This window comes from Pseudochaenichthys georgianus, chromosome 8 (genome assembly GCF_902827115.2).
Source record: "Pseudochaenichthys georgianus chromosome 8, fPseGeo1.2, whole genome shotgun sequence".
NCBI classification, from domain to species: Eukaryota; Metazoa; Chordata; class Actinopteri; order Perciformes; family Channichthyidae; genus Pseudochaenichthys; species Pseudochaenichthys georgianus.
In genome coordinates, this window is record NC_047510.2 from 24,150,814 (window position 1) to 24,166,587 (window position 15,774).

General features: G+C 44.6%; 1 long non-coding RNA gene across 1 annotated transcript; it reads right to left on the reverse strand.

Moving 5' to 3' along the window:
* Positions 1-7,905: 7,905 nt before the first annotated feature.
* On the reverse strand, positions 7,906-14,890 carry LOC117450866 (uncharacterized). Its single transcript, XR_004552603.2, has 3 exons — positions 14,638-14,890; positions 8,197-8,271; positions 7,906-8,111 (listed from the first exon to the last, which is right to left on the reverse strand). It is a non-coding gene; the product is annotated as an uncharacterized lncRNA (long non-coding RNA).
* Positions 14,891-15,774: the final 884 nt, after the last annotated feature.

The window sequence follows — 15,774 nt, forward strand, 5'->3', positions numbered from 1 at the left end:
CACAGTAACCCTGCGCGTGCTCACTAGCGCACCTCCCCCCTTCATAAAGTCAAGTACCCCTCAAAAGGTCCGGTTTATTTCATTTTAAGGATGCGCACCAAGCAACATCTCCAGGTGCTCCTTTGAGAACCAGGGCAACAAAGTTATGTGCACCCCTGCCTATGTGCCAGTGTGTCCATGGTTTTGAGTCTGTGTGTTGAGCGCAGCGCCGTCTGCTTTTTGCAGTACAGTAACTAAAGTAGGACTAAGCATACCGGTAGTTCTCATTCATAACACTCCGTTCGATGTCTCACTATGGGATGTGCCTCATCGCGGAGCAAACAGAAGCATTAATCTCATTACGCCAATCCTGATTGGCTGGTGATCTTGACGTCAACGTCAGGGGAAATCACCCCCTATAAGTAGCCTGCGCCACGACGCATGCGTCATTCAAACACCTCTTCTCGCTTCAGAGCACATCTCTAATGGTAGCCGGGCTAGCTTAACAGTCCACAGACTGAACCAAAAGCTAATTTCGGTCGACGGGCGTTAGCCGGCTACCCTATTCTGCCTCGCAGAAGAGTATAGTACTAACACACCAGTTAGTATTATAATCAACCTCGCCGTTCTTCCTCTGGAATTAAGGTAAGGTTTTGATTCTCAAGCTAGCAACACACCCGTTGCCAGCTTGTGTTTTTTCCCTCACTGCCGACACCACGGTAGCGAGGACGTTTTTTCTTTTCTCTTCTCACGGAGGAGAAAAGGATTAAAAGAATATTACCACACCAGGTAATATTCTTTGAGGAAAAAGACCCACACTGTCCTTTTTTCTCCGGATTAAAGACAGATTGGTAACACCTTTTTTCACACCAGAGGAGTCAGGGACTCGGAGGCTCGACTCTGCGGCTGCGGGTTGAAGATATCAGGCACAGACTCACACCAGGTCTGCTCGTCCTGCCTCGGGCTGGAACACGCCCAGGAGGCTATTGACAACCCCGGCTCGTGCATGAAGAGCCTCCGCCGACGGTTAGCACGACAAGCTAGCCTGTCGGGACAGGATCCCCTCATGTCCACTGATTGGCCGGCTGGCAATCAAGACGCGGGGGCGTCCGGCGCAGAGACTGAGTCCCTCACCATTACGGTCTGGGGCTCATCAAGAGCGGCAGCCGCGGAACCGGATTCCCGTGCCATATCAGGCCGGGACCCGGTGGCGGCAAAAGACGCGGGAACGGGGCCCCACGCTATACCAAGCTGGGGCTCCCGGCTGGACCTCACCATGGTTTCACCCGCGGAGGATGTCCTAGAATTGGATTACATGGAGGACGAAGAGGATGCCTCTGAGTTCCTCCTGTCTGACTCGGATGAACAGTCCTCTGCCCAAGCTGCCTCGAACTCTGCTCGGTTTAAAACACCGAAGACGCAGAGGTCGCAGCCCACCCCGAGTCCCCAGCCCAGGCTGGAGACAAGGGCAAGTTGGCCGAGAAAATCTCCGGTTCCGGCTGCAGCTCAGGCTCAGCCAACCCAGAATTTCGGCCAGCAGTCGAGGAAGAAGAAGCGAGCGGCGTGACAGCCCCTCCTTCTCCCCTCCGTGAATGTGTTCCCGCCGCCTCGAGAGATGCCTAAACACCATCCTCAAGTCCGCACAAACACATGTCACATGCTGATTGATTCCTCTGTCATAAAACATTTGCCGCTGACGCATCCAGGCTTCAGGCCGAGGGCGCAGCTCAAAAAAAATGAAAAGAAAATCAATAAAACCAATAAGCAGCCAGCCAATTTTCTCCCCTTTTGAGAGCAGCTACGGCATCTCTCAAAAGGCGGATTATTGACGGGTCTGTGAAGGCACCACCGCCACGCGCAGTGCCGGCTGGAGCTGTAAAGGCACCACCGTCACACGCATGCGCAGTGCCGGCTGGAGCCGTAAGCGTGACATCTCAGCTGGCTCTAGGAGCATACAGCAGGAGATACTCACGACACCCAAGCTGCCTCGAACTCTGCTCGGTTTAAAACACCGAAGACGCAGAGGTCGCAGCCCATCCCGAGTCCCCAGCCCAGGCTGGAGACAAGGGCAAGTTGGCCGAGAAAATCTCCGGTTCCGGCTGCAGCCCAGGCTCAGCCAACCGAGAATTTCGGCCAGCAGTCGAGGAAGAAGAAGCGAGCGGCCTGACAGCCCCTCCTTCTCCCCTCTGTGACAGAGCTGGAAGTTCTTTCCCCGGCTCTAAACGTGTCCCCGCTGTGAGAGAAACTTCTGCTCAGCAATGTTGATGGAAGAACTGGAAGCTGGAGTCCGCTTTATATCAAACACCTGAGTTTATTTGAGAGTCACGGCCGGGAGCATTGGCAGGGTTTTCACACGACTTCATCATGTAATTCCCCAGCCAACACTCAAGATTACACAGAAACACAGCGCAAATCTACACAGATAATCAAGGAGGAGCCTCTGTTCGCGCCCTTTTCATCCTAATCGATGCAACACATGTTGAGACCAAGGACTGATCCATTAACAACCATCTGTGCATTTGGTCACACTTCCCCTCAGGGAGGCAGGGCCTTTTGGCCTGTGCCCTGTGTAAACTACAAACAGGACACCTAGGGAAAACACTAACATTCTCCCAGGCACAGATATCATTAAAATATTTCTCTAACACCCGCTGCCTCGAGAGATGCCTCAACGTCATCCTCAAGTCCGCATAAGACACATGTCACATCTTAAATAAACCATTTTCCGCTGACGCATCCAGGCTTCGGCCAAGGGCGCAGCTCAAAAAAATGAAAAGAAAAACAATAAACAGTCCGTTAACTATAAATCCCCTTCTGAGAGCAGCTACGGCCTCTCTCAAAAGGCGGATAATAAACAGGTCTGTGAAGGCACCACCGCCACGCGCATGCGCAGTGCCGGTTGGGGCTTTAAGGGCACTACCATCACGCACATGCACAGTGCCGGCTGGGGTCGTGAAGGCTCCACCGTCTCTCGCATGCGCAGTGCCGGCTAGAGCTGTAAGGGCACCACCGGCACGCGCAGGCGCAGTGCCGACTGGAGCTGTGAAGGCACCACCGTCACACGCATGCGCAGTGCCGGCCGGAGCCGTAAGCGTGACATCTCAGCTGGCTCTAAGGAGCATACAGCAGGAGATACTCACGACATCTGCCTGGGCTTCTCAAAACAGTTATACTTTATCTGTTTTCACAAACCCAGAGAGAGTCAACCCATATTCTGGAGAGAGAGGTTCTCTCTCTCCTAGAAAGAAGGGTTTTATCTATAATGCCCACCGAGCGGAGTCAGATTACGGGGGGAAATGTCCTCGTAAAGCACCCACTCAACATGGGTCTCATAATAAAACTAAACCCCGCACGCCGTGAGTTTGGGTTATTATGTAATGCGTAGTGGCACTACACCCGACTTTTCTAGTGCGGGACGTGCCTACGGGTGCTGTCCTTTCACGGAAGGTGGTCACCACGGACGCAGGTCAGACGGGCTGATAGGGTATTTACGAGGGTCGCCCGGTGAGAGGTCCCTAGAGCAGAGACCTCCAGCGGGCACACGTAAACTACCCGGAGCTTTTAGCGGTGTTCCCCACCCTAAAACGCTTCCTGCCTTCTCTGAGAGGACACCATGTCCTCGTGAGGACAGACAACACGATATCGTGTATGAACCGCCAGGGGAGGTTGCGTTGTCTCCAGTCACACACACTGGCACACAAACTGATCCCTTGGAGCGGCAGACGTCTCCTCTCTCTGAGAGCGACACAGGTATCGGGAGTGATGCACCTCGGGACAGAATTACTGTCCAGAGGTGCACCACTCTATGCAGACTGGACTCCTCATCCAAGGATCGGGAGTCCGCTGTGGGTGCGTTACGGCGGAGCCGCGTTAAGTCTGTTCGTAAAAGGAGAAAATGCTCAATGACAGCTGTTCTCTTTAATGCACGATTTAAACGCACCGTTAGGCGGGGACACACTCGTACACGATTGACCTCCGGGTCCTCTGTGCGTGTTCCCACCCCTGGCTATGTTACCCCCAACTCTGGCCAGAGTGAAGGAGCAACGCCACACACTTACTCTGATGTTTCCGCCCTAGCCCGCAATATACGGGCTGGCGGAGATATATCAGCTGTTGTGCGGGCAGCCATGGCAGCCCCCACCACGCAGGGACAGATTGTCTCAGGCGGGGGGGGGGCGATCCTTCACCCACGCCCAGAGCACGGGGCACTATGGGCCTGACCCGTGAGTGGTACAATCTGAATACAGTGGGACTCCCTCAGAAGGTGATAAACACTATTCAGAGTGCGAGAGCTTCCTCCACCAGGTCTCTTTACGACTGTAAGTGGAGGGTGTTTGAGGAGTGGTGCCTTCAAGAAGGACACATCTCTTTTCAATGTCCTGTCGGGGTGATTTTATCATTCCTACAGGACTTGATCGAAAAACACAGAGCTTTCTCCACGATCAAGGTGTACCTGGCTGCTATTGCTGCATGCCATGTGGGCTTTGAGGGTAAGACGGCTAGCCAACATCCTTTGGTCTGCCGTTTTATGAAGGGAGCTCGCAGGCTCCTCCCTGTCTCCAGGTCGCTGGTGCCCTTATGGGACCTGGCAGTGGTTTTAAATGGGCTCAAAATGACCCCATTTGAACCCCTGGAAGGAGCTGACATGAAACATCTGTCACTCAAGACAGTGCTGTTACTGGCCCTGGCGTCCGCCAAGCGGGTCAGCGATATCCATGCACTGTCTGTACATCCTTCATGCACTCAGATTAGCCCCAGGGCAAACGAGAGTGTTGTTGAAACCCAACCCTGCCTTTACACCAAAGGTGGTTGGTTCTTGTACCCCGATTGACATTGAGGCATTTCCTACCCAGCTGGTTTCCTCCGGGGAGCAGCAGCAGGATCTGTTGTGTCCAGTCCGGGCTTTACACACATATATGGACAGATCAAAAGAGCTTCGTCTTAATGACCAACTCTTCGTGTCCTGGGCTAACCCTCACAAGGGTAAGCCTGTTACTAAGCAACGGCTCTCCCACTGGATCGTGGAGGCGATTGCTTTGGCCTATACGAGTCAGAATCTGCAAGCACCTTCGGGTCTGCGGGCTCACTCGACTCGGGGCCTGGCTACATCCTGGGCTTTGTTCAAGGGTGTTTCCATCCAAGACATCTGTGCAGCGGCAAGCTGGTCTTCGCCGCTCACTTTTGTCCGCTTTTACAAGCTAGACGTCTCCGCTCCAAGCGTGGCCCGAGCAGTGCTGGGCACCTTGTTGAGTCGGGACTCCACCTGTTAAATTCTGGTTGATCGGTGATCTTCGAGATAAGCTCGTCTGGCAATACGGGAGCTACAATATCCCATAGTGAGACATCGAACGGAGTGTTATGAATGAGAACTATAGGTTACTTACGTAACCCCAGTCTCAGAGTAACATGAAGTGAGATGTCTCACCAGACGGCCCTCCTTGCTATGGTGAAGCGAGAAGAGGTGCTTATTTTGAATGACGCATGCGTCGTGGCGCAGGCTACTTATAGGGGGTGATTTCCCCTGACGTTGACGTCAAGATCACCAGCCAATCAGGATTGGCGTAATGAGATTGATGCTTCTGTTTGCTCCGCGATGAGGCGCATCCCATAGTGAGACATCTCACTTCATGTTACTCTGAGACTGGGGTTACGTAAGTAACCTATAGTTTCTGTGGACCTGTCTGCCTGTTTTGTGAGTGCACTGCGCGCAGGGTTAGGAGGGTTACTTTGTAAATGTAATCAGTTACTGATTACTGAATACATGGCTCTGAAAGTAATCCGAATACAGTTACAGTTACGTGTCTTTAAAACGTAATCAGATCACTTTTGGATTACTTTCTTTTTCCATCACAGATGGGTATGTTTTGGTGAACAGGAGACACAAAAAGCAAAAGGAAACTGAACGTGTTTTACTGTTTTAATGGCGTATCAAGAGCACAACTGAAGCATCACATCTGAAACGATGTAACAACATAATACACTTTTTGGGGATGCAGCTTGGGATGTGAGGAGTGAGGGACACGGCTTTGAACGGGCGTGTCGCATTCTGTCCTGCCAGTGCTGGCAGGACATGAATTAAAATGTCGAACTTGGACTTCATTTTAAGGACATTTCGGCCAGAGGTAGAGCTATATTTGTTTAAGCACCGGATTGGCAAAACAGGAGACTCTGTGCACCAGTCTGCCTTGATCTATGAATTCATGTCCGTGACCAGGGGCGGACTGGCCATCGGGACGTTCGGGACGAATCCCGGTGGGCCGGTACTGAAGTGGGCCGGTCGGACGATGTGGGCCGGCCGGTAACCGGCAGGGCTCGACATTAAATGGCCCGCTGGCCCGGAAGCACTATTTAGACACCCCGGGCCAGCATAACGTATTTTCCACTTGCCCGCTTGGGCCACTAAAAATATTGCTTTAAAAAAATGTTTTCCTGTGGTATTGGTATCTTGACTAGCAATTTAGTTAAATTGTTTCGTTTATTAACGCTACAACATAGCGTTCCGTGAGTCGGTTGTCGTTGTTGGGTGAAAAATAAACAGCTGTTTGCTGCGGAGCGCAGCGCGAGCAGGCTCCCATGAGCGGGAGCGCGCTCCTTCACTACAGACTATCGCGCCACCTAATCATTCGCCAAATGTTTTTAATACTAGCAGTAACCGGTCAAGCGCCGGGCAAAAAACAATCTTCAAATAAAAGAAAGTCACCGGAGGAGTTAAAGGAGAGTGACAGGGAGCATGAGAAGAAGAGGGAGAGAAAGTTTCAGCCAGCTTGATCGATGGAGTTGGCTGCAGTGACGCGTCCTAAAACCCTTTTATAATCTATCGATTAGATTTATGATTCGAAAATTATAAAAGTAGGGTAGACATGTGGAGATTATTCGGCTGAACAAAACGTGCATTTATCAAACGGGTTTGTTTTCCACTGACCTTATTTCCAGCTATTTTCCAAAACCCTGTGGAGAAATCCCGTTGCTTTTTGTCGAGGGAACCAGCAGCTTACTTCCTGGTTTTAGGACGCGTCACTGGCTGCACTGCTCTCAATATGATGCCAATATAAACAAGGTCTTCTGTCGGCTCTGTACATCAATGCCGACCTATGCTGACAAGTAAGTGAAGAGTAGACAATATAAAGGTATTGGCGAAATGTCCCAGCAGTTTAGGATAATGAAGGCTCTAATCAAATCAATTACATGGCCATTACATGTCTAACTCCTAATGACAGGAAGGCAGAAAGTGCATTATACAAATAATGATACTCATAATAGCAGACATTTTTTAACAATGACCACAATATCATTATTTTAATAAACCAAATATGGATCCCCTGCTGCCTCTGCAACAGTGATACAACACAGCTGTCACGCCTTCTTCACATTGAATACATGTTGTAGCTGCAGGTCACTACTTTGGAAGCATGTGAGGAACATGCAAAGAATTGGGGATAACACAGAGTCAGGATCAAGTATGAGAATTGTTGGGAACATACTGAATGTCCTCTTCCAATATCAGAGTCCCCATGGTAACAAAGGTATCCCAACTGCAGCTGTGTACATGACAGGATGACCTAGAAGAGCATCAGGACTGTTTGAGGCAGATGATAGCTATGTGATTAACATGATGATTCAGCCTCTATGGAGATAGACATATGACAAGCATGCTCATTTCTGACGTGGAGCTAATCTGAAGTAAACATTGAATACTGCTTTCTACTCCTCCATCTTGTGACTGTGTGACTCCCTCTTTTGGATATCAGCATGTGAAGGACACTGCTCAGGAACTAGTTTATGCTCTGCATGTGATGACTACTTCCATTCTGGAGAGGATCACAGATACATGGATCTTGAGGTTGAAGCTCAAGCCGGCGACGAGTGAGATTTTTCTAACAAGAATCATGTGAAATATTCCTGTAAATCCGCTTTTTTTGCTTACGAATGTAAATGTATTAGGGTGAGGAGGGGTTTTCTTGCCTGTATGACCCTCCCCGTCATGGCGGCCATCTTGTTAGTGATCTCCGTGGCTCGCTGTGTCTTCAGAGCGGATCGAGCGGCGGCATACAGGATGAACGCCGGCGAGAGATGGAAGTGAACCGTGGAGCTGTTGGTGTAGTTTATCACCGCAGACAGGAAGCCGTGCTTCGCTGGAATATATAAAAACACCAGCGTTATGAGAGAAGCTAGAATAACTATAATATATTATTAATTAAAGGTTCTTCATATACTCACAGGATTCACTGAATGTAACTCCAATCGGTAATCCAGGATCATCCGACAAGTGTGGATTGTCTTTGTGCTTTCCTCCTGTAGTTAAATGAATATATATATTATTTATTTAGGATTTCTTGAATTTTTTGTTCATGCAATTTCCTTTTTATTTGGGATTTTTGTTTTTTATTAGGAGTTTAATAAAGAATTGTGTTTCAATATTTGTAATATATTATTAGGATTTAATTTGTTACGGATTTTATTTACATTTTAGGATTCTTTATTTGGATTTAATTTTTTATTACGTTTTTGATTTAAGGTTTCATTTTTTAGGATTTCTCTTTTATGGACTTATGGTTTTTAATTAGATTTCTATAAGGTTTATTATTTATTTAGCACTCACTTTTTTATGTTTTTTTCATTAGGACTTGTATTTTTATTAGGGTTTTCCTCAGTGTTTTATTATTTAAGATAATATTTAAAAAAAAATTCTATCACTAGGATTTGTCACAGTCTGTCCCTCACTCACCTATTTTCCAGCCACACGAGGACGATAACGGTCATATCCGCTACAGTTCTATATCATATAGACGAGGGGTCGGCAACATGCGGACCGCGGTCCGGACCCAGGCGCCGACCTATACGGACCCGGACCTATAATCAATACATTAATAGGGGATTTCAATTTTAACGGGGCGATTCTATTTTAACCGCTGCCGACAGGGGGCGAAAGAGACGAGCGAGCGATACATCGAGAGAAACACAGAAGAAGAGACGATCAGAGCGGCAGAGGGCCCTTCTCACTTCTCTTATTTTTCATTTCCTCGGTCTCGGTCTCACCGGAAGTTTTAACGCCCACATAACATTTATTTCAAGGACCGCCTACTTCCATCTACGTAACATTGCAAAAATCAGGCATATCTTGCCTCAAAACGATGCAGAGAAACTAGTCCATGCACTTGTTACTTCAAGGCTGGATTATTGTAACTCCTTATTATCAGGGTGTACCAAGAAGTCAGTCAAGTCGCTTCAGCTGATTCAAAATGCTGCAGCTCGTGTACAAACCAGAGTTAGGAAAAGGGACCACATTACTCCTGTTCTGGCTGCCTTACACTGGCTCCCTATAGAACACAGGATAGAATTTAAAATTCTTCTTCTCGCCTACAAAGCCCTTAATGGGCAGGCGCCATCTTACCTTAAATAACTCATTATACCCTACTGTCCTACTAGGGCATTGCGTTCCAAGAATGCAGGGTTGTTGGTTGTTCTTAGAGTCTCTAAAAGTCAACCCGGTATCACGCCGAGACGTGAACATGTGACGCTTTACCATTGCTGGGAGACGTGAAGATGTCACGGTTGGTTTCGTCTTTTCAAAGCGTGACAGCTACACGGTATTGTTAACAGTGGAGAAATAACCGCAAACCCCGACTTAATGATTTATTTTGTAATAGCCACACTCGATTACGCCGATTTTCTTGTTGCCCCAGCTGGTCGACACCTCTTTTTGCAGAAACAAAGGCTACATTAATGTATTAAATCGATGTTAATCCATGCGTGGAGATGTAGAACAAACGGACGTGACGTTGTGAATAGACGTCGATGATTGGATGGTTATCCGCAATGCATGCTGGGATTTGGTGTTTATGTGATGTGAAATCTGAAAACGTTTTTTAAAAATACAATAATACTTTATTCCGAGTGTACTTGCTTTTCTCTTTTAAAGTCATCATATAACGGCATTGTAATACACGGTTCGGCTGCATTAAATATTACATATCTGCCGTAATTCTCTATTTATAGAGCCCTGATGATACGTGCTCCAGAGCTGAATATGTGACGTGGATCATAAATATATAAGCAATTAAACATTATCTTACATTTCTTTTCACACAATACGTCTCCTTGCAGTATCAACACTAATTCGGCTAATTTTGATATTTGATCCAATTGGTAGATAGGCTGTATTTACACCATAAAGGTGCACAGCTCTGATATAAAGGGACACCCAGTGGTTAAAGCATGTTATTGAATTTCATTATTTTTATTATTAGATATTAATATGATCCCTATAAAGTATATTTATTACTCGTTATTCTCTACTAATAGTTAATTAAAGACTGTATATAACGACTATTTTGCACATCCCTTTCAAGATGTCAAGATGAATGAAAAACTTCGGTCGCAGGTTCCTCAAGTGCATTACAAGACATCTATCAATATGTGTGTACTACACCATTAAACTGTCATTCTGCACATTTCTTATACTATCTACATACATCTAAGAGTATAATAATCAGTGATGTACCTGAACGCGTTCAATGAACGATCGTTCATGAACGCGTTCATATTTTGGGCGAACGTGAACTGAACGTACTGTATTTCCGCTAGATGAACGTAATTGAGAACGCGTTCATTCTCAGCGCTGTATAACGGCGTTCAAAAGTGCGTTCATTCTCAGCACTGTATTATAACGGCGTTCAAAAGTGTGCCAGATTTCATATGCCTTTCAGCCGAAAACCCAGTTAAAACACACCGTAAACAGGCTTCAAAATAATGCGGAAAACCACCCAATCTGGCAACAGCAAGCTGCCTGTGACGCGTACGCGCCTGTCACCCCTGGCTGTCGCACTAAAATATAAATATACTAAATATATCAGACTCCTCACAACAAACAATGTGGAACCGCGGAACCGGCGAGCATTGAATGAATGAATTAGTATGGACGAAGCCGAGAGCAGCTGCAGCAGCACTCACTCAGAGTGAGACTCTACGGCAGGGGTGGGGAACCTTAGGCCTCCGGCCGTATACGGCCCGCGAGACAATGTGGTACGGCCCTCGAGGTAATTTATAAACACACGCAAAAAATAAAAAAATGAAAGAAATCTAGACCGCAAAAAAATTAAACAAGCGAGTGCCTGTTTTTCCTGGCCAAAGTCAGGGTCCTTGAACACAACACGAGCCTAACGTGTCATCACGTGGTATATGTCTCGACTGACAGGGGTGCAGTTCTGACGGAGAGCACCAGAACGCCACTCCAGCACTTCAGAAATTGCAGTACCGATAAGTCCATACACATGCCGCAGTTTCTGCGTGTCTGTGTCTTTAGTTGAAAGCCCAGTGGCGATCTGCTCATCTGTCATACAGTCAATAACTGTGTTGTTATCATTAGCATCTGGTTAGCTAGCTATGCTAACGAATATAAGAAGCTTTTTCTACAACCAGTGAGGTAAAGGCACATCTTTATATGATCATTATAGTTATAAAAAAAATAAGAGAATAAAGTAAACAGGTATAAAATACTATATGACAGTTATTAATAAAGAAGAATACAGTTTGAAAGGAGAGTGAATTGTCAAATATCCATAAATTAAAAGAAAATCTGCTTAGTTGTGTTTGGGTGTTGAGAGATGTGTCCATAGATCTCCTAATGTTGCTCTCAAAGTGAGGTTAGGTCCCCCCCACTTAAACCATGTTCACATGGATAGGAAACTAAATACATTTGCACACATCTTGTGTCCATATCTTTCTGTTTTGGTGGTCACGCCACACCCTGCACGTGCATGCATACGCGAGTCATGGTGAGATATCTGGATTCAGAGGTTGCTTTTTCTTTGCACAGAATGAAATGAATGGGCTGTGATTTTAGTTTTTTTAAGCAGAGGTCAATAACTTGTACGGCCCTCTGAGGATATTGTAAACATTGAAATGGCCCATTAACATCGTACAGGAGACAAATAATAGCTCGCAGCAACGTATTGAAAAAAGAACTATGAACTATAAATTAGTTCATTTTTGAAACCATGAACTTTAGTTCAACATTTTGAATTATGAACTATGAACTGAACTAGTTCATTTTAAAATGTGTGAACTGTGAACTGAACTAGTTCATGTAGAAAGTGAACTTTCCCAACACTGATAATAATACATATATATAATATCAGTTTAATAATAAACACATAATAAACAAATAAGTGCTTAAACAATAAACATAGTTAACATTGCAGGAAAGCAATATATTAGACGTTAAGTACTTTGTCAGGCTTAATATGTATCTGTAGATACAAATGTCACTGTGTGTGCTGTGTGCTCTGCATGTGTGACCATTAAAGAATCAGAATCAGAATACCTTTATTAGTTCCACAGAGGGGAAATGTGCAAAAAAGTACTAAGTTATAATAAAATAAACAATATGCTAAAAAAAAAGATAAAAAGTTACATAATTTTCAAAAATACAGATAAAAAACAACTTTTTTTTAACGCATGTAAGAGAGGATCAGCAGGAGAGGATTCTTTAAAGTAGAGACACTATACTGATATATACCTGAACATCAGCAGGAGAGGACTCTTTAAAGTAGAGACACTACATACTGATATACACCTGAACATCAGCAGGAGAGGACTCTTTAAAGTAGAGACACTACATACTGATATACACCTGAACATCAGCAGGAGAGGACTCTTTAAAGTAGAGACACTACATACTGATATACACCTGAACATCAGCAGGAGAGGACTCTTTAAAGTAGAGACACACATACTGATATACACCTGAACATCAGCAGGAGAGGACTCTTTAAAGTAGAGACACTACATACTGATATACACCTGAACATCAGCAGGAGAGGACTCTTTAAAGTAGAGACACTACTGATATACACCTGAACATCAGCAGGAGAGGACTCTTTAAAGTAGAGACACTACATACTGATATACACCTGAACATCAGCAGGAGATGACTCTTTAAAGTAGAGGCACTACATATTGATATACACCTGAACATCAGCAGGAGAGGACTCTTTAAAGTAGAGACACTACATACTGATATACACCTGAACATCAGCAGGAGAGGACTCTTTAAAGTAGAGACACTACATACTGATATACACCTGACCATCAGCAGGAGAGGACTCTTTAAAGTAGAGACAATACATACTGAAATACACCTGAACATCAGCAGGATAGGACTCTTTAAAGTAGAGAGACTACATACTGATATACACCTGAACATCAGCAGGAGAGGACTCTTTAAAGTAGAGGCACTACATATTGATATACACCTGAACATCAGCAGGAGATGACTCTTTAAAGTAGAGACACTACATACTGATATACACCTGAACATCAGCAGGAGAGGACTCTTTAAAGTAGAGACACTACATACTGATATACACCTGAACATCAGCAGGAGAGGACTCTTTAAAGTAGAGACACTACATACTGATATACACCTGAACATCAGCAGGAGAGGACTCTTTAAAGTAGACATACTGATACAGTATACATCTGCACATCAGCAGGAGAGGACTCTTTAAAGTAGAGACACTACATACTGATATACCATAACATCAGCAGGAGAGGACTCTTTAAAGTAGAGACACTACATACTGATATACACCTGAACATCAGCAGGAGAGGACTCTTTAAAGCAGAGACACTACATACTGATATACACCTGAACATCAGCAGGAGAGGACTCTTTAAAGTAGAGACACTACTGATATACACCTGAACATCAGCAGGAGAGGACTCTTTAAAGTAGAGACACTACATACTGATATACACCTGAACATCAGCAGGAGAGGACTCTTTAAAGTAGAGACACTACTGATATACACCTGAACATCAGCAGGAGAGGACTCTTTAAAGTAGAGACACAAAATACTGATATACACCTGAACATCAGCAGGAGATGACTCTTTAAAGTACAGTAGAGGCACTACATATTGATATACACCTGAACATCAGCAGGAGAGGACTCTTTAAAGTAGAGACACTACATACTGATATACACCTGAACATCAGCAGGAGAGGACTCTTTAAAGTAGAGACACTACATACTGATATACACCTGAACATCAGCAGGAGAGGACTCTTTAAAGTAGAGACACTACATACTGATATACACCTGAACATCAGCAGGAGAGGACTCTTTAAAGCAGAGACACTACATACTGATATACACCTGAACATCAGCAGGAGAGGACTCTTTAAAGTAGAGACACTACATACTGATATACACCTGAACATCAGCAGGAGAGGACCCCTTCGATCTGTACCTAACAAATATGTTTTGTTAAGTTCGTTGAATATGATTTCTAGGCCTGGATCTCAACAATACTTTATGCAGAACAGTATTCTAATACTTCAATGTTATACTTCCTCCAGCAGTGTATGGTGTTTGTCACCATGTTAAACAGGAAGTACAGCTGCTGTGATGCGATACAAAAACAAATAAACGTAAACTTTTAAACATTGTTTTTTTTCAAGATTCAAGGCTTTTATTGTCATTCGTACATACTGTAGCTACAGTGTGGTGATGTCGATGGAAATCTTAGGTCCCAGGCTCTTCCAACAGTGCAACACAATAAAACAGATAAAATAGTGAAAGTAAATACAATAAAATATAGAAGTAATGCAAGGAGAGTCTATATACAAGTGATACATAATGTGTGCAGGACTCACCTGATCAGGGGCAGTGATCTCGAACAGGTCCAGTCTGTTGTTGTTCCACTGCCGGATCACTCGGGATAGTTTCTCTCGCTGTTCCTCCTCTGGCATTTTCCCAAATTATCCTCAAAGACTTTACCTCGCTGAGATCCTCCAGAGAAACTCTGAGACTGATAGGGAAAGTGTTAGTCTCTCTGGGTGTTGATGTATTGCTTGGGAGGACCCCACCCCTCCGTCAGTGATAAACGCCCCCTTTCCGAGCCTCATTAACGGGTCAGTGGTTCCTCGTTATGTGAGGCAAACAGTTTCTAATCATAATCCCCTCCCTTCTTTATAATCCCCGGCAATTTACTCTGACACTTTCTTTTCCTCTTTAATCAGATATTTTACAGCAGGAAGAGTTTGTTTGTATTTCTAAGCTTCACGTTTAACATTGATATGTGACCTTTAAAATTAGTGGACAATTATTAAGACTTTTTAGGAACGAAAACAGTGAGAATTCTCTTATTACAGTTTCTTATATCTGAATATTTTCTTGTTGTTTGGCTCTTTTTTTACGACACTGAACCAGCAGGAAATGACTCTTTACAGATGCAGAATATTAGCTTATACACAATATATATCAATGTATAAATTAACTGCAATATAAAAGATATCCAGCAGCATTAATGCATCTAAAATCTAAAATGTGATTTTGAAATTAGCTAATACGCACAATAAGTATTTCACTTAGTTATTTTAAGTTCATTTGATGCCAATACTTATATACTTTAACTTCAATATAATTTGAAATGAAGGACTACTTTAAGTAAAAACACTAAGTAATAGGGCTGGACTAACATTTAGTTTGACTGATATGTTTTGCAATGTTAGAGGTGCCAAAATGTTTCTTTATTTAGTTTGTATAATTACATCTGCAGCTCTACTTCACATATTTACACATATCTTTGCCATATTATGCAATTTGTAGTCCATTTAGCAATATCTTTAAAATGATCATTAAGCGTGCAGCCCTGCTGAATAATTCTGCCACCACTGTTACATTTCTGTTTTGGGTAAAAAGGGTTTAAACAGATGAATTGACAGTGAAAGCACTTGTTGTCTTGAATGTTTAAACAGTGCTGCAGAAGTCCTCATGTGACCCTGAGGAAT